Source organism: Pleurodeles waltl, chromosome 6 (genome assembly GCF_031143425.1).
Source record: "Pleurodeles waltl isolate 20211129_DDA chromosome 6, aPleWal1.hap1.20221129, whole genome shotgun sequence".
Classification (NCBI taxonomy): domain Eukaryota; kingdom Metazoa; phylum Chordata; class Amphibia; order Caudata; family Salamandridae; genus Pleurodeles; species Pleurodeles waltl.
The window spans coordinates 108,722,128-108,741,797 of NC_090445.1; the positions used below are offsets into that span (position 1 = coordinate 108,722,128).

The 19,670-nt window shown below is 48.4% G+C and overlaps 1 protein-coding gene across 1 annotated transcript in view; it reads left to right on the forward strand.

The window, feature by feature from the left end:
* Nucleotides 1-19,670, forward strand: part of FBXO47 (F-box protein 47) — a gene marked incomplete at its 5' end in the record, with an annotated part of 1,596,302 nt that overhangs the window by 345,145 nt on the left and 1,231,487 nt on the right. The gene's annotated exons all lie outside the window — the stretch shown is intronic.

Consider the following 19,670-nt stretch of genomic DNA (forward strand, 5'->3'; position numbering starts at 1 on the left):
AAGGTGCAGCTCATTTATTGGCTCTGGGTACCTAGGGTTTTCGAAGAACCTACAATCCCTATATTCTCCTGCCTATTATGATCTTCCAGTTCCGACATTTGTTTTTGTAGAGCTAGTGATGGGAGCTTCAATGATGTGAGGTCTTTTTTTTTTCTTCTTTTTTTACAATCGCTTGGAAGTCTTCAAGATTACTGTGAGAAAGGGCCTGTTTATGATATGGTTAGCCCCCACATTTTGCCTGATGTATGATGTAGCCTAGACATTGTAGTGGCCAGGGACCAGAGCTCTTTCCCTAAAACTGTTGTGATGCATTGGCACAATTGGATATCCCCTTAGTTTCCACTATAAGTTCTTAGTAAGAGGGTAATCAGCTATCCAAGGCATTGGGAACTATGGGTAGGCCTCCTAGGGCAGCAGCACTGATTGTGCCACCCTCTAGGGCCATGCATCTAGATAGACCCAGCACTGCCATTGCAGGCTGAGTGTCCTTGTACAAACCTAAAGCACAGACTCGCATGGCATACTGCCTGGGTGCCCTGTTCACCATACACTGTATTTACTATGGGTAAGACACTCTTCTGGCAGGCCTTACAGCTCTAAGGCAGGGTGCACCATATTATACATGAGGGCATAGCTGCATGAGCAATATGTCCCACTGTGTCCTTGCCTAACCTGGGACATGGTGAGTGATTAGAGCAGCCATTTTGATACATGTGCTGGAAACTGGTCAACGCGAGTTTCCCAGCTACATGATGGCCTCTCTGAACCCTTGGCTGTTTAGTATCAAACAAAGCAGATGATAAATCCAAACTGGTACCTGTATTAGATTTTTCCCTAAATGTACCCAGAGGTCATCTTAGAGGTGCCCCCCTGCAAAAATTAGCTACCCTGGCATGGTTGGTGACTGGTTCTATTGAGCCTGCCACCTCCAGACATCCAATCTACACACCTTGAGGGAGAGCCCTGTCTCTCTGATATGTAGAACAAATGCCCCTCCTGGGTGGCGGTGCTAACACCCCCTCCTTCTGGAATGTGCACTGCCCTGACAGGGAGCTTCAAAGGGCTTATTGCTTTTGAAACTCAACCCCCAGGCCTGCTGCTAGCAATAGATGGTCAACCCCTTTGCAACCCCCCACCTTTGGTGGGAGCAAAGGTGTAGGAGGAGTGCCCCCACCTGGCATGCTCTACCCCTAAGGTGTCGCCTGCGACGTGGGCACTCCATTTCATTTTCCTCCATCTTAGATGGAAGGAAAATAGCCAATCAAAGATAAGGAAGTGACCCTTCCCACAGGAAGTGGTCACTATAGTGAGTGTAGCCACCCAAAGGTAAGTGCCCCATTGGAAACTAACAGGTTCCCTCTAAAACACTCACTAAATACAGTATTTAGTAGGCACCCCTAGACTAGATAATCAGATTAAAAGGACACAAAGAAGACCAGCACAAAGAAGATCCAAGGCACAAAAACTGTGGACCTGCTGCCCAAAGAAAAGGCATCAAACCCTGCCAGCTGCACCCAGGACTTGACAATTGCCGCTGAAGAGCTGCTGGTTAACTGGACTGACCTCAGGAAACCCAGAGGACCTCCAGGCTTCGCCAGTCACCCAATAACTCCCTCCAGAGTGGAGGTACCACTCTGCAACAAAGAAGAAACCAGTAACCCAGTGAGGGTCAGTTCACTGACTGGCCGCTAACTCCAGAACCGGAAATCTCAGCCAGACCCAACAACACAACAAGGACCACGAGGACAAACCCTGTAAGTGTGCCAGGTTTGGTGGCACTGCACCCTCCAGTGGCCGAACTGTACCAATACCCTGGGTACTGGTCAGCTGACATTGGATATCAGGAAAACCAGCCCACCAGGGCTGAAAAAGGACCAGGAGGAAGCCCCAGGCAAGGGACTTCAGGAACACCTGGACCTCCTGTCAGAGTGGCCCCGTTGTCCTGCAAGTGACCCTCGAAGTAACTTACCTCCAGATCCAAAGGGCATCTTTGTGCACAGCTTCAGGATCACCGATTTGCTCTGCACCCAGCCACCTACTGTGCCCTAAGGGTCCCTCACCCCTTGTGACCTTGACACTCCAACAGGACCCCAAGGAACCACCTCTAAACTTACCTGCACAGCACTTTTCTAAGTGGTCCCCCACAGTGGCCTTACATCAGCTCCAGAGACTTTTTCCCGCTGCTCCCGCCAGAACCGGGAGCTGCCCAAACGTCTTCAGCTGGCACAATGTGCCCACCAACGACCTCGAAAAACTGAAAAAGAAGAACTTGTTAAAGCAACTGTGATTTTATATGTATTTTTAAAGGTGACTTTCCATTGATTATGCACAAAAAGACTATTTTGATAAACTTCAGAAACCCATATCTTCAAAAGTACTTAACCCATTTTGATAATCTTTGTCTTAAAAATGACATAACAATCTGAAGTAGTTTTATAAATTGGTCTTGAGTTATTCCTTTGAATGTGTGAGTTGCATGATTGATACTGTGAGTACAACAAATGCTTTGCAATTCTCCAAGATTAGCCTAACTGCTCGACCAAGCTACCATAAAATTAGAGCATTAGGTGATCTTATTTTTACCTGTATAAACCAACGTGTGGCTGTCTGGACCCCCTCCACAGTGTGTCTAGCTTTGCACACTACATAGAGGGAGAGCCTCCTACAATTACTGACCATGTCTTCCACCTCAGTGATTCTGTTGTTCATCACTTTGTCTGTTCTGATTGATGATATTTCATTCTGCATCAAGTCAGTGTTAGTTTTGGTAGATTTAGCTAAATCATGCACTTCCACCAGTTTTTTTCAGAATCATATCTATGGTTATATTTATATCAGTGTTTCCTTTAATGGGGTAGTCTGGATTGGGGGGGGTCAGCTTTTGGCCTCTTGTGGGTTGACTTGGCCTCTTTATCAGCCCTGGTATTCCATGCTCTGGTATGGAATCATGAGAATTGGTCAGGGCTGATGTAACTCACTGGTGTTAAATATTCACTTAATAGATTCCTGTTATACACTTATTGTCTGTTCATCACGTTAAGCAACGATATCTAAGCACTCAGAGGGCACGTGTGATTCATGGTACTTTTATGTCTGGGCGCTTTCAGCAGTTCACTAGCACCTTAACGATGCAATAGTATCCCTGCCTTCTTTTCTTGGAAAGAATCAATAGAATCCACACTGGAGATAGGGAGTACTTTACAGACCTGTCTTAACAGGGGGTCTCCTGGCAGATAATGCTGGTCTTCTCTCAAGATACTGGCATTCAGTAGCCTCTGGGTAGAGAAGGCTTCCTATGTAAGTTATCATGAGAATAGCATAGTGTCACAACAGTGGCATCTTAGTTGAGTACGTCAAATGCTTATGATGCATACTTGCAAGCGTATGTCTAAACCACCAATTGCTATTTATTACCAGAAAAAGATCTCTGATGTACACTCAGTGCTCTTTCTTGAGTCTCAGTACTTGGGCTGTATTGAATAGGGACACATGCATCTTTTCAGAAGCATTTCGCAAGAGGTACAATAAAAGTCACAATAATCTCAGTTATTCTTTGTTTTTGAGCTCCTGTTTTCAGCAGTAATTGATGTAGATAGAGTTCTTATTTGCCCATGTCACCTAGGGGCCCTCAGAAGTCAGAGGAGCGAGCTTTAAGGCATTCTAATAGCGCTGCTGTTTGGCGTGTGGGTACACTTTTGCCCACTTACAGTGCCATACTTTGCCGGAGAGCGATCTCTAATGCGATGCGACCATGCAGCCGCGTCAGGTGAAGCGTGCTGCAGGGCTAATAAGTCTGGCAGCTTACCGCTCTGGTTGTTTATTGGGCTGTTTCATGAGGTCTTACTTCTTTGGAGGTTAGGAGTCCTGACATCAGAGGCGATGTGGGTCTTCTGATAAGGCAGGGAGACATGATTTATAACTGCTTCTTTCCAAGGCTGGAAATGCATATACCACTGACTACCCTCAGCAGCATTTTCTCCCACTCGGAGTTCTGTCTGGTTCAGTGCACCCTCAGATCACGAGTAAAAGCACCACCGGTGTGAGCCTGAGCATGTCGGTTTCACTTGAGAGGCTAATCTCAGTTTTTCGGCTTAATTGAATTGGTGTTTTGCCATGATTTAATTAACTAATGGAACATTTGGCGCAGAGCCCGTGAGCCTTGCTGCTGTCTTCCCCAGCGTCCAAGCCACACCCCGTTGCAGGTCAAACAGTTCTAATCAAAACGGACAATATGACATCTCACTTCTACATAGCCATACAAGCTGGAATGCGGTTCCATGCCTTTCAGATAAGCAGGTGCTGCTCCTCCTTTAGGGTGGAGTAGCGTCACCACCCCCACCAGCAACAGCAGCTGCAAAGCCTTTCAAAGAAAAAGATAATAAACCATGTTTATTATCTTTTTCATGTAAAGGGGCAGGGCCACGAGGTGACAAGCAGTGAGGGGGAGTGCACAGCAGTCCCCCTCAGAACACGTGTGTTGGCCGGCAGTCTCAGCCCGGCACTGTTGCTGGGCTAGAGAGAGCATGCACAGGCTCCCAGTCTGCCTGGGAGTGCCCTGGCTTGGCGCTCCCAGCCAATCCTGATGCTGCTCTGAGAAGCATCTGGATTGGCCGCAGGACAGGCTGGGAGCCTGTGCCTGCAGCAGAGGAGACGGAGGAGTGGTGCGGCGGCATGCAGGTGAATTTTTTAAAATTAATGTAATGTTTATTTACTCCCTCCGCGCGCCGCCCTGGCCCTTCTGCGCCCCGCGACTGCAGAAAAGGCTAACCTACTATGGAACTGGTTCATTTCCCACAAGATCTACATTGCTGTGGACTACCTGGCAGGTCGCTAAAAGAATCCGGCAGATGCACTCAGTCAGAACTACCAGATTGCCACTGCAGAGAATTACACCAGGACCATGTTGATTACATTTTTCGAAAATGGAGTTAACCCACGGTCGATCTCACCGAGCAACAAGAAATCCCAGTACTTCGGAAGCATAATTTTGGCATCCATGATCAATTCCGTATCGATCAGTTGGTCCAAAATCTTTGCTTACCTTTCCTCCATTTTCCCTTATCTCAAGTTTGTTTAAAAAGGTGAAAATGAATGATTGTACTCTGATCCTTATTGTTCCGATGCCCACACCAATAGTGGTACAGCGAAAACCCATGGCTGGCTCCGCATCCAGCCATTTCTCTGAAATTGTACTCCAGACTCTGGAGAGACACAGCATTACATCCCCAAGTCTCTGAACCTGACAGCATGACACCTGCCTACTTAAAGTTTGCCATTTGGTTTTACCACAAGACTGTAGAAACATCCTAGCACAGACACTTGTTCTGGCAACTACAAAAACTTAAAACACCAGGTGGAAATATTTCTGTGACTGATGCAGGAGCAGACTTTCATACACTTCAAATACAACCTCATCACAAACTACAAAAGTGTTGGATCTGGCAAAGAATGGACTCAATTATTTTGCTGTTAAAGTCCATCAGGCGGCAATTTCAAGATTTAGAAGAATAGATTTATCGTCATCCCCTTTGTTTCCCCAATGGATCACACAACAATTAATAATAGGGCTTTTCATGGTATTTCCACTTGTTTGAAACACTATTTTTTTTGGAGCTCAATACTCAATACTGTCCTCAGCCAGTTAATGCAGCCACCCTGTCAACAAGGGCTCACTTAAAATTATGTTTTTATGGAAGACAGTGATTCTCCTAGCAATAAAATCAGGAAAGTACGGGAATATAAGCATTCACCATCAAGGCACCTTTCCTCCGGTTCACAAAAGTACTTTTGAGAACCAGTATGATTCATACCCAAGGTTCCTATTGGCTTTCACTTAAAGAACAAGTATTCTACATTATTTCTTCCCAAACTCATCATCATCAATAGAAAACGCATTATGTTCATTTAACGTATGAATATGCCTCAGGTTTTTCATTGATAAAGCATATGACACACTCTCATCAGATCAGTTGTTTGTCTCTTTTGGACAGCCAGAAAGAATCCTCTGTTCAAACAGTCTGCATTGCCTTCTGTCACCCCAAGTCCAAGCATCCACTGTCTGGAAGAGTGAAGGCAAATGTCACCAAAGTATGGCTATGGCTGCAGCTCTATATGCTTTTGTGTTACTAGACGTCTGCTGTGCAGGCTTCTGGAAGAGCAGGCACACGTTCATGAAACACTACTGTCTTGATGTGGCTGTTGAAGCCGATACAGCTGTGAGACAGGCAGACCTTAAAAATTTGTTTTGATAAAGATGAGCCCGTTTCCAGATTTTACTATATTTCATAATGTACAACTGCTTACCATTCTGATACAAGCATGTGAACATATGAAAGATCCAATGTTGGAGAAGAAATTAATTACTTACCTGTTACTCCATTTCTCCAACATTAGAATCTTTCATATACTTACACGTGGCCCTTAGGTCTCCGCTGTCAGAGGCTCATTCATTGCATACTCTTCTCACACAAGTGCTTTGAAATATGGCCTCTAAGGGGAGTAGGATAGCCAATGATTGCTTAAAATGACTTGTCCAGTCCTTTAGCCATTTTATTTTTTGTTTTGAATTGTTTTTATTAACAGTTCGTGATAATACATAAAGCTACAAAAAGATAGAGAATCGCCATTACTGTGTCGGTTTGAAGCATCATAATCTTTACTACAGTAGTATCGTAAGGTGATAAATGTGTTTACCAGCTGGTCTAAACATTAGAAGAGGGCGGTAGTAGGAGTTGAGGGTGGGGGGGGGGGAGACGGGGGAAAGAGGGGAGGGGGACAAAATTGGGGGAGCTGAGAGCTATAGAAAGTAGAGAAGGGAGGAAGGAGGTGGGGAGAATGTAAGGCTCGGACTGGAGAATATTGTGGGGCGTGGGGTTGCGTATCGCATGTTAACGGGCAGTGTCCTGGAGCGATTGTGTCACATGTGTCCGTATTGTCCCATTATGCTGCGCCCCCTCGAGCCAGCAGGCGAACTGTCTGGTAGTGTGTCGTCAAATCTATCGTCAGTAAGTAGACAGACAGGGTCTGCCGTCTCTCTTTGCAGCACCGATTTGTTGTGGGCTGGTTCAAAGGATACCATATGCGGGAGAATATGAAGAGCGAAGGCCGACAGCAGTCAACAGGGCATATCTGCAGGACCTACACTCGATGTACTGTATAGACATTTTGTCGAAGAGGAAGTGGGAGGGAACTGAGTGGCCAGCACTTCGGGAACAGGGGGATAATGGCATCAGGTGGGTAATGAAGAAAGGCACGTTCGAGAGGGGCGGCCTATATATCAGACATTGTACTGTGAGTTAGGACAATGGGTAGTGTAGTTGAGTAGTGTAGCAGGGGCTCTGCAACACCGCATGAAGGATAGGTACAAGAGTGTACGAGGGCTGTTAAGCAGAACAGTCCGTCGTACTGAGATAGGAAGGTTAGGAAAGAAGAAAGGAGGGAGATTAAAGGAGAGAGGAACTGGTGTCGTGGAGATAATGGGAGACATCGAAAAGAAACAGCAGGGAAAGAAGGGGGAGAGGAGATCCACAGAAATGAGAGGGCAATTTGAGGTAGACAACAGAGAGATCTGTGAGTGACTAACAGGTAGTGGGAGGGAAGAGGGGTGGTGGGCGGGGAAGGGCACTTAGGAGGAAGTTCACAGCTCTCCTCAGCGGCAGTGGACTGGCAGGCACTGTATGTTTACCATCCAGTTGAGGGGTGTATTGGACTGTGATCTGCGATGGGGGGGGAGATGGGGAGGGGAAGAGAGGTGGGGGAGAGAGGGGGAGGGAGGGAGTATAGGATGGAAGTAGGGTGCAGTAGAGGTGGGACGATATGTGACGTGGGCGTGAAATGTATGGGGGGATATCTGACGTCAGTGCTAAGAGAACATTGAGCAATGATGGGGGTGGGCGTGAGACAAGGATGGGCAACGGCGGGCAGACTATGACGGTGCCTCTGTGAGGAAAGGGGCCCATACCTGGGTAAATAGGGTTGCCTTATCCTGTAGGTTATAGACTTTCGTGTGCGGCTATTCAAACCATTGCCACAATCCATTCTTCCGGGGTTGGCGAGATGACCGATCTCCAGTGGCAGAGGATACAAATCTTTGCAGTTGCTAATGCCATGTGTAATAGCCTTTGTTGCGGCCGTGACAGGGCTGGAAGGGATTCTATATCATGCAGCATTATAAGAAAAGAGGATAGCGGCGGCCTGAGCGGCAAGGATTCAGCTAGGAGTCCCACTGCGCCCCACAGGGGCTGGACCGATGGGCATCCACATATAATATGAAGCAAGTCGCAACGGGTCTCCGGGTAGCGCCAACAATTCGCATGCGGGAGAAGGCCGGCTCTATGTAATTTCATCGGGGTCCAGTACCAGTCATGGATTTATTAAACTTAGAGACAGAATTTCAATCGGGCTTTGCTGGTAAGCCTGTCCAGGGCATCCAAAATGTCCGTCCAGGTCTCTGTGTCATAGGTCCTATGCAAGCGGATTGTGCGTCGGTTTTCCTTAAGGGGCTGCGGGTACAGTTGACGCGTAATGATATCATAGAGGCCCGCCATTACACCTTTGTGTCGCCGCCCACGTTTTTAGATGAGCAACCACCGGTGAGGCCTGATGTCCCCAACGGGTGTTACCAGTGTTCTGTTGTAGACAGTGTTTGAGTTGGAGGTATCGCCATTCTTGTCGTGGATGGAGATTGTACTCCTCCCGCAACTTAGCAAATGGTTTGAGTACTCAGTCCTCTAGAACTTGGGCTAGGATATCAATACCAGCCATGCTCCATTGCGGCCAATTGAGAACCGCTCTTCCTATTTGCAAACTGTCATTGTTCCATAAAGGGGCCTGGGCATGTAAGAAAGGGTGTATCCCCAGTAAACGATGGACCCTGCACCATGCTGCCCGCATAGCCTTTAGAATCGAGTTAGCTGGGCTGGCCGGGAAGGAGCAGGTACATTATAATCCGCCAAGTCCCCCTCAATGGGGAAGCAGCGTTTTCTCTATAGTCACCCATTGCAGTGGTTCCGGGAATCCAGGCAGCGAGTTGGCCAGTTGTGACAGGTGCAGGTCTAGAGCATAGTGTTCCACTGTAGGAAGCCCCAATCCCCCATAAGAGCGGCGTGCCAAGAGCTTAGCTGATCGCTGCATCAATGGGCCGTAGCGTTGAGAGGGGTACTTGAAGAGGTAGCATACCCAGATTATAGGTAAATCGTGGTTATGTGACCATTCTCACCGCCTGTACCTTGCTGTAGGAAAATGCCATCTTGCCTGGCATGTTACCCCCATTTTCACTTGTGTGTATGTTTGTTTTTGCCTGTGTCACTGGGGTCCTGCTAGCTAGGGCCCCAGTGCTCATAACTTGTGCCCTGTATGTGTTCCCTGTGTGGTGCCTAACTGTATCACTGAGGCTCTGCTAACCAGAACCTCATTGTTTATGCTCTCTTTGCTTTAAAAATTGTCACTGCAGGCTAGTGACCATTTTCACCAATTCTGATTGGCACACTGGAACACCCTTATAATTCACTAGTATATGGTACCTAGGTACCCAGGGTGTTGGGGTTCCAGGAGATCCCTATGGGCTGCAGCATTTCTTTTGCCACCCATAGGGAGCTTCAGACAATTCTTACACAGGACTGTCACTGCAGCCTGAGTGAAATAACATCCACATTATTTCACAGCCATTTTACACTGCACTTAAGTAACTTATAAGTCACCTATATGTCTAACCCTCACTTAGTGAAGGTTAGGTGCAAAGGCACTAAGTGTGAGGACACCCTGGCACTAGCCAAGGTGCCCCCACATTGTTCAGGGCAATTTCCCCGGACTTTGTGAGTGCGGGGACACCATTACATGCGTGAACTACATATAGGTCAACAGCTATGTGTATCTTCACAATGGTAACTCCGAACATAGCCATGTAACATGTCTAAGATCATGGAATTGTACCCGCCAAGCCAAATCTGGTATTGGGGTGCCAATCCCATGCATCCCCGGGGCTCCAGCATGGACCCCGGGTACTGCCAAATTAGCTCTCTGGGGTTTTCTCTGCAGCTACCGCTGCTGCCAACCCTCTGGGCAGCCCAGTCCCAGGAAGGCAGAACAAAGGATTTCCTCTGAGAGAGGGTGTTACACCCTATCCCTTTGGAAATAGGTGTTAAGGGCCTGAGAGGAGTAGCCTCTCCTGGCCTCTGGAAATGCTTTGAAGGGCACAGATGGTGCCATCCTTGCATAAACCAGTCTACACCGGTTCAGGGATCCCCCAGCCCCTGCTCTGGTGCAAAACTGGACAAAAGAAAGGGGAGTGACCACTCCCCTGTCCATCACCACCTCAGGGGTGGTGCCCAGAGCTCCTCCAGTGTGTCACAGACCTCTCCCATCTTGAATGCAGAGGTGTGAGGGCACAATGGAGACCTCTGAGTGGCCAGTGCCAGCAGGTGATGTCAGAGACCCCTCCTGATAGGCTCTTACCTGGTTAGGTAGCCAATCCTCCTCTGAGGGCTATTTAGGGTCTCTCCTGTGGGTTTCTTCGCAGGTAACGAATGCAAGAGCTCACCAGAGTTCCTCTGCACTTCTCTCTTCGACTTCTACCAAGGATCGATCGCTGACTGCTCTGTCTGCAAAACCGCAACAAAGTAGCGAGAAGACTACCAGCAACATTGTAGCGCCTAATCCTGCCAGCTTTCTCAACTGTTTCCTGGTGGTGCATGCTCTGAGGGCTGTCTGCCTTCACCCTGCACTGGAAGCCAAGAAGAAATCTCCTGTGGGTCGACGGAATCTTCCACCTGCCAACACAGGCCCCAAACTTCTGCATCACCGGTCCTCTGGGTCCCCTCTCATCTCGACGAGCGTGGTCCCTGGAACACAGGAGCTGTATCCAAGTGACCCCGACAGTCCAGTGGTCCTTCTGTCCAAATTTGGTGGAGGTAAGTCCTTGCCTCCCCACGCCAGACAGTAATCCTGTGTACTGCGTGATCTGCAGCTGCTAGGGCTTCTGTGCACTTTTCCAAGACTTCCTTCGTGCACAGCACAGCCCAGGTCCCCAGCACTCCGTCCTGCATTGCCCAACTCGCTGAGTTGACCTCCGACCTCGTGGGACCCTCTTTTGTTGTGCTGAGACAACCGCCGTGCTCATATTTCTTGAATGCCTGTTCAGGTACTTCTGCTGGTGCTGCCTGCTTCTGCGTGGGCTCTCTTTGTGGCTGAGCACCTCCTCTGTCTTCTCCTCCAAGGGGCGACCTCCTGGTCCTTCCTGGGCCCTGGCAGCACCCAAAACCTTCAACCACGACTCTTGCAGCTAGCAAGGCTTGTTTGTGGTCTTTCTGTGTGGAAACAACTCTGCATCCTCCAGCACGCCATGGGACAAACCTATGACCAAAGGAGAAGTTCCTGGCACCTTCCGTTGTTCCAGAATCTTCAGCTTCTTCTACCCGGAGGCAGCCCTCTTATGCACCTTCATCCGGGGTTTAGTGGGCTCCTGCCTCCCCTGCACACTTGCGTGACTCTTGGACTTGATCCCCTTCCTTTGCAGGTCCACAGGTCCAGGAATCCGTCTTCAGTGCTTTACAGTCAGTTGTTGTCCTTGCAGAATCCCCTATCTCGACTTTACTGTCTTTCTGGGGTAGTAGGGTCACTTTACTCCTATTTTTCAGGGTCTTGGGATGGGGTATCGTGGACACCCTTAGTGTTTTCGTACACTCCCAGCGACCCTCTACACACTACACTAGGCCTGGGGTCCATTTGTGGTTCGCATTCCACTTTTGGAGTATATGGTTTGTGTTGCCCCTAGGCCTATTGTCTCCTATTGCATTCTATTGTGTTCTACAGTGATTGCACTTTAGTATTTTACTTACCTCCTAAGGGAGTATATCCTCTGAGATACTTTTGGCATACTGTCACTAAAATAAAGTACCTTTATTTTTAGTAACTCTGAGTAGTGTGTTTCTTGTGATATAGTGCTATATGATATAAGTGGTATAGTAGTAGCTTTGCATGTCTCCTAGTTCAGCCTAAGCTGCTCTGCTATAGCTACCTCTATCAGCCTAAGCTGCTATAACACTACTAATCTACTAATAAGGGATAACTGGACCTGGCACAAGGTGTAAGTACCATCAGGCACCCACTATAAGCCAGGCCAGCCTCCTACGCTTGCCCCACATAGAAAGTCCCAGGTGAGCCCACTTCTTGAAATCAAGCTTCATACGTGCAATGAGGGGGTCTAAATTATCTGCCACCATGTGTTCCAGGCCCCGGTTAACTAGCACTCCTAGATATTTGAGGCGTTTCAGGTCCAGCGGAAGGGGAAGCCGTGAATTGCAGCTTTCGTAGTCACCAATGAGAGGGGGAGTGCTTCACTCTTGTCCCAGTTCACGCGGTACCCCGAAAGGAGTGCAAATCCGTCAATTGTGTCTAGTAGGGTGGCAAAGAGCGCTCCAGATCGGTTATGATGAGGAGGACGCCATCAGCGTATAGGTACATTTTTGGAGGTCCCACCCGGCAGTGAAAGCCCTGTTATCCATTGCTAGCAAGAATAAAAGGGACAAAAGAGGACATCCCTGTCTAGTCCTTCTGCGGAAAGGGAAAGAGTCTGCTAAAAAAAAAACAGTTGACCTGTGCCGTGCGGAGGTTGTACAGCAGGCAGACTTTGGAGATTAATTATTCTCCTAAACCAAATGTTTCCAGGGAAGGCCATTCTATGCGATCAAACGCCTTTTCGGCTAGTGCAGCATCTGGCAGATTCCTAGATTCCTACAGAGTGTTTCAGAGGGTGCGCAGGTGATTCCTGGAGGTACATCCCGGTACGAACCTCACCTGCGTATGGGATGACTTTGCGCAAACGAGTCGCTAGGATGCTGGCCAGTATTTTAATGTGTCCATTCAGGAGAGATAGAGGCCGGGAACTGCTGCAGAGTAGGGGGTTCCGTCCTGGCTTCTGTATGACCACTATTGTTGCTCTGTTGGATGTTGCACCCAAAGAGCCCATCCGACAGGCCTCACCCAACGCCTCATGCATGACATCTATCACCTATAAAACTCCGCTGGAAAACCATCCTCCCCCAGTGATTTATGGTAGGGGAGGTTGGAGATGGCTTGTGCTATTTCTATCCTGCTTATCTCTCCGTCCACAAGGGTGCGACTCTCTTCCGAGAGATGGGGTAGATTAGCGTTAGTTAGGAAGGCCTCTATTTGGACGGGGCTGGACATCGACTCTGGGGTATAGAGATGTCGGTAGAAGGTCGCAAATTCATTGACTATTTCTTGCTGGTGTGTGAGTGTCTCCCCAGTAGGGGTGATGATAGCTGGTATGGCTAGGGCTGCCGTTCTTTGGCGAAGTTGAGCGGCCAGTAGTCAACCGCCCTTCTCCCCCTGCTTGTAGTGGCGTCCTTGTAGACGTTGTAGGGCATACTCAGCCTGGGATGTGTATAGCTCATTTAAGACCATATGATCACGTTCCAGGCTTCGGCATTTGGGGAGAGAGGGGTGGGCTGTATATTGTCGCGTGATGCGGCTGATGTCGGCTTCCAGGATCGCTTGACGGGCCTTTCTGCCTCTGTTTGCTAGCGCCACGTCTCGCATCATTTGCCCTCTTATGGTCACCTTAGCTGCTGCCCACATAACCCTCTTGGAGTTTACCGTGCCAATGTTGTCCTGCACGTAGGTGGACGTGTGGGCCCGTAGCTGTGCCTTGCCTTGTGGAGAGCGATATCGTTGGACAGCGAAGTGCCAGGGTTTGCAGCTCGGGGACACTAGGCCCATATGGACTGCTAGATGGATTGGGGAGTGGTCTGACAGGGCACATTCCAATATTCGAGTATTTTAGGCTTGAGCCACTATGCCGTGCGATATAAGGAAATAATCCAGTTGGGACTGGGTTCTATGCACCAGCGATAGGAAAGTATATTCTCTGTTGGTCGGGTGCATCAGTCTCCAGTGGTCCACCAGGCCGTTGTATGTCATCATGTCTGTTTGTGGGGCTCTGTCGTTGTTGTTACTAACATCGAGGGGTCCGGTCCTATCTAAGACTGCATCCCTGGCCAGGATCCAGTCTCCCCCATTACGTAGCGGGTTGCCCCTATTTCAGTCAGGAGGCGGTTGATTTGCAGAAAAAAACAGTTGTTTAGGACCTGTTGGTGTATAGATAGCACCCACACAAACCGATGAGTCTCCCAGTTTAAATTTCGCAAATACGTATCTCCCCTCTAGGTCAGTCCATGATTTTATGATAGTGAGAGGCATGTTCTTACGTAGCAATATCGCTACCCCGCATTTCCCATGATACGCCACTCCCTGGCTCTTACGGGGTGGGGCTGCAACTAAATATCATGGTCCCCACCCAGTCACAGTGTAATTTACTGGATTCAATACTATCAAGGTGCGTTTCCTGCAGGAGGGCTATGTCAGCCCGTTTAGAGTGGAGGTAGGAGAGTATTTTCTTCTGTTTCATAAAGTGCGTTAGGCCGTTGACGTTCCAGGACATGATCCGTAGTGGGGTAGGTGTATTTGAGATAGAGCCAGCCATGATGGACCGAGATGTAAGGGCGGGGGGAGGAAGAAGTGAGGTGAGGTGGGGTATATGGTTAGGGAGGGAGGGACTTTGTCCGGAGCAATGCAAGCGGGGACTAGGTAGTAGGGATAACAGAAGGAAGTTGGGGGGGTGAGAGGCAACCACCTGTGACGGGAGAAGAAAATGGGTGCAGGAGGGTATTAAGACGGAGGGAGAGAGTCAGGGTTTAGAGATGAAGGGGGGGCAGGGTAGGAGGATAGAGACACCAGAAGGGGAAGAGAAGGAGAGAGAGAGAGAGGGAGAAGAGAAAAAAAGAGAGAAGTGAGAAAGGGAGGGAGAGAGGGGAAGGGATACGAGAGACTAACCAGAAAGGGAGAGGAAAAGCGGTGCAAACCAGAGGCTCGTGGGAAAGAAGGGGTCAGAGGAGCAGAGCTCCGCTGGTCCTTATCTGTAGACTGCGGGTCCAAACCTGTGGAGCCGCACACTTGGCCAGCGGGCTCCAACCGAGGGGGTGGGCGCGCACAGGGCATTCCAATCCTGCCTGCGCTATTACTGCTTGCTGGGGTAGTAACACTAGCATGATGATATAGCATGGGATATGGTGGACTGATCTCTATAGATCTCTATAAGGGGACAGTCATAGTGGTGATGGAGGAGGAAGAGGAGGAGGAAGTAGCGCCGTGAGGGGGGAAGGGGTTTGATAGAAAAGGGGCACTGACCGTGGCATACCACCTCGTGTCGCAAATCGATGGAGAGAACGGGGAGGGTAATGGCCTACTAGGGACCAATAACAGTGTGCTTAGGTGTAATATCTAAGTGGGTGCGTCATGTTATAGCGTTGTGCTCCATGGTGTATCATGTGTCGGTCATCACTCATGCTGAGGTCCTGTCTCCATACAGTGTGATTGTTCCCAAGTAGCACATGTAAACCAAGTTGCCCCACGGGGGCCACAAAAAGAAGTGGGAGGGTTTGAGTATCCATTGTCAGGACAATAAACATGTTGAACTCGGCTACGTGGTGGGGGGGTGGGGGATGGCTGTGACACTGAGAATAGTTCAGTGTTAACTTCTTAAGGCACCAGGTGGCAACATATTAAATATTATCAACAGAAAGGCACTTAAAACTGGCAGGTATAAAAAACATAAACCCCAAAGAGTTCTGTCGGGGCTTAAACATCAGAGTCTTTAAACATTATGGAGAGCATCTCAACATCAAAGTCAGTGTGTGGGCAGATACTCATCTATCCGTTGGATCCGCAGGGGGGTCTACTGGCTCTCGCACAGGACTCCAGACTCACAAGCTTCTCGATGCATGCCATATGCAGGACGGTCGTGGCTTCAAGTGGGAGCAGCGATGGGCTTCAGGGGGGAGCAAGACTTGTCCCTGTCTGATACTTGGGTATGGAGTGCTACAGCGTGTAGTACTTGTCCCCTGTCATCATGAGACTTTGTGAGTCCCTCTAAATCTCTCCCCCTGTGGTGAAAGTCTGCGTCATGACTGCCTGTTTCCCTGGGGACAAGATACGTGGGTGGTGTGCACTGCCTCTCAGTAGATAGTACCTGAGGCTGGGTCGGAATGGTAGTGTCCATGGACTGGGTCCGGAGACTCTCCAGGAAAACGTGTAGGTCTTCAGGGTCATAGAAGTCTTTAGACACACCATTTTTTTGTGATTCTCGCTGGTTCGAACAGTCTGTATTTCAACTCCAGCTGGCGCAGTCTGGGTCTGAGGGCCAAGAACACTTTTCTACGGTCACTGGTCTCCTTCGAGAAATCAGCAGTCATCGGCATCTCGTATCCTTCCATCCGGAATGGCCCATGTGCTTGGGCTCCCTGGAGGAGTTGGCGGGTCTGTGTATGTCGTAGGAGACAGGCAATGATTGGGCGGGGTCGAGTTGCTTTATCCAGTCGTTTGGGGCCCAATCTGTGTGCCCTCTGAAACTTCAAGGGGGGGTCGAAGGTTAAGTCAGTGATCTTAGGGAGGACCTCCCTTAAGAAGGGATGAGTGTCCGTACCTTCCATGCGTTCCGGAAATCCAAAAAAGTGGACAGTGTCCCTGTGGCTCCTGTCTTCCAAGACGATCAGTTTGCTGTGGAGATACAGAAGCTCCTGGTCCCTGTCTTGGAAGGTGGTGACGTGACCTTCCACAGTCTCCACGTGTTGTTCCAGTCCGGACACCCGTGACTGAAAGCCCGCAATGTCCAGGCGCATGGATTTTGTCTCTGCTGTCAGTGAAGTTATCGCATTGTCCATCCCCTCAAGTCTTCAACCCACCGCTGAGATCTTCTGTAGTATTCGGTCCATGGTTGCTTCCTGTGTTGGGTCAGCCATGGTGCAGGGTTAAACGGCCGGTTGCGATCCTGAGGTAGAGGGTGGAGCTCGCGACTGCTGGAGGGCTTCGGGAAAAGAAAGTAGTTGTCTCCCCAGCTTGCCTGAGTGCTTGCCCGATGTCCTGCCACCAGGCATCACAGATCTTGTGAAGTGGATATGGTGTGGTTATTGCCCGCTGATCGGAGGACCTGGGAACACGCCACTAATGCCAGCTAGTGATGCAGAGGTGGCGTGGAAGCGGGCTGTGGGTGTGTGAGGTAAAGAGGAGGGGAAGTAGATCTTGTGTCTTTCCCAACAAGAAGTCTTGTGCTTATCAGTGGCCTGGAGCCGTCTGGATCAATGGCAGCGTTCAACGGGAGGAGAGGTCATGCTTCACAGGTGCGGGACCAGTAAAATAGGGGTGTTGAGTGCGCACGGTCTCCTATGTACCAGGTATACTGTGGCCCCCCCTATGCAGCGCAGGCACCCTTCTCTTAAGGTGACCATGTGGCTGCAGACCTGTAAGGAGCTTACTCGTCGCTATGACGCAGTGGTAGCGGTAGACAGGCGGCAGGGTGGTGGGCAGTCTAAGCAGCAAAAGCAAGCGGGGGCTCCAAAGCTGCTAGAGGGGATAGGGACTGGCACCCCCACCTTCTCTGACACACCAGGCATGGATCAACAGGAGGGGCAGGGGAGAGCCGGCAAAAGTAGTTCCCCGTTAATGCCATTTCGTAGGTATAGTGCTTTTTCACCCCAGTGGTCCCACTCCGCCGTCACCACCAGTCTGGAAGTTGCCCTGGGGAGTCGTACACTCCTCTCCCGTTACATCTCTCCTTGCAAGATGTCTTTGGAACCCTCAATTCTTATTTTGGAAACAGAAGAAGGGAAGCGTAATGTAAGTGCGGCCTGTAACATAGCATAGTAGCACTTGCCCGAGACTGTTGCCTATCTGCCAGAAGAACAGGAACAAGAGGTAGAAGGATGAAGAAGGTGACCAACAGCGCACACGTTCCCATAGAAGATGATACCTGGATGATGAATACCATTATTATTATTATGAAGTGCTGTACATCCAAGAATCACCGTTGGGACTGATGTCTGCTGATTTTTCTGCTATCTGTCCATGGCCTGATGAGTTTTTCTGCTCATTTTCCAGTACAACACTGTAGCCACACTGCTACCAGCTCTATCCCAACTACCTTCACCACCACTAACACCCGCAGGACACAATCCAGCAAAGCCTTTTGGAATGTTGCTGTCCATCATACCAAAGCACTTACCACAAGGAGAAGAAGAGGTAGCAGAAGTGCCAAAGGAGGAGCAATTAGACGAGTGGTGTGATTAGATTTACTCATATAGAGTGTTCGAAAACGCTGCCTGCAGGAGATTTACCAGCGCACAACGTTGCCCAGTTCCATTGTAAGATGAGATTACCTCAAAGATATAAGACCTGTTAATGTCTACAATGTGCTTCTTGTAACGTTCTAAAGATCAGACCACATGGTCAGTCAAAGCAATTCTGATCCACAAATGGGAGGAAGGACAAAAACTAACCAAGATACAAGCCATGATTTGGTAGTGGTTCAGAGACTAAGTAAAAATATTTAAGGCACTGATAGAGTCACCACTGTACTACATCCAAACTCAGATTCCCCGATGGTGGCTGATCCTCAATACTGGTTCGGAAAAGCAGACTCCTGTGATTTTGCCTTTCCTTATCACAAGGGATAAGAGAGGGAGGGTCAAAGCAGCAACTTTGATCAAAATTGCTTTTCAGTCTTCTCTGGGCCCTTGTGTCCCTATCTTCTGTCTATATCTTAAACACTCAGGCTCTTATTTAGAGCTTTGTGGATGGGACGATGCATCACAAACATGGCAGCTATCCTGCCCACTTTATTGCAAGTGAATTATAGCCTGTGGCACTTCCAATATGTAGGGTGGTATAGTAACCATATTTGTGACATAATAGTCCATCTGCCAAACTCAAAACATAGCCCTTAATCTTGCATCCCTCTTTAGCTGAAGCCATGTTACTAATAGTTGTCTGAAATACCCCATTGTCTATTGTTCATTCTGTCTACATAAGGTAATTCCCCATGTGTTCCCACCATGACGAACTGCAACACAAGCAATATCTCCATACTGGTGTCTCCCAGTAGATATTATTGTAAAGGGATCCAAAAATCTTAAGGCCTATTTTAACGGGAAATTGTGGCGAAGTAGTTCACAGTACACTAGATCAGATATTCATGTTTTAATAATGGGGGATCCATTTCTACCCCACACACAGTTAACCCTCCTTTTAGCTATTAAAAGGGCAACTGAAATGAAGCATTGCAAAAATTGTGGCTTATGCTTGCTACACCCTAGTACAAAGCATTTTCATGGCACCCGTTTTTGAATGAAAGGCGCTTGAATTAGGAGTAATAAAGTGATCTTTAAAATAAATTATTTTATTTTCATTAAAAATTACCTTTTTTGGTCTTTTGTTTGGTAGCTCTTTTCTGATACCTACTGGTTCCAATACAGACGTATTTGCATACCACACAGGTGTGCAGCAAGTGATGCATTTTGTGGCAGTTCTATAATAGTGCAGTGTTTTTCCACACCATTGTTGAATTTTAGTGGACCTGTGGAAATTGCACGGTACAACAAGAATTATATTTGAAACATCATCTTTTATGCGTGGAAGTTATGAATTCATTTACAGAATTTGGCACTAAATTTATCAATAGTCAAAAATCGATTCTTGAAAAGGAAAAATAAAGAAAATAAGTAGTATCTTGTGATATTAATATGCTATGGAATGCTAAATGGGCGAGGGAATGGCCATTTTCACAATATTCTAATATTGTATTGTAGCATGTACATGCTTAC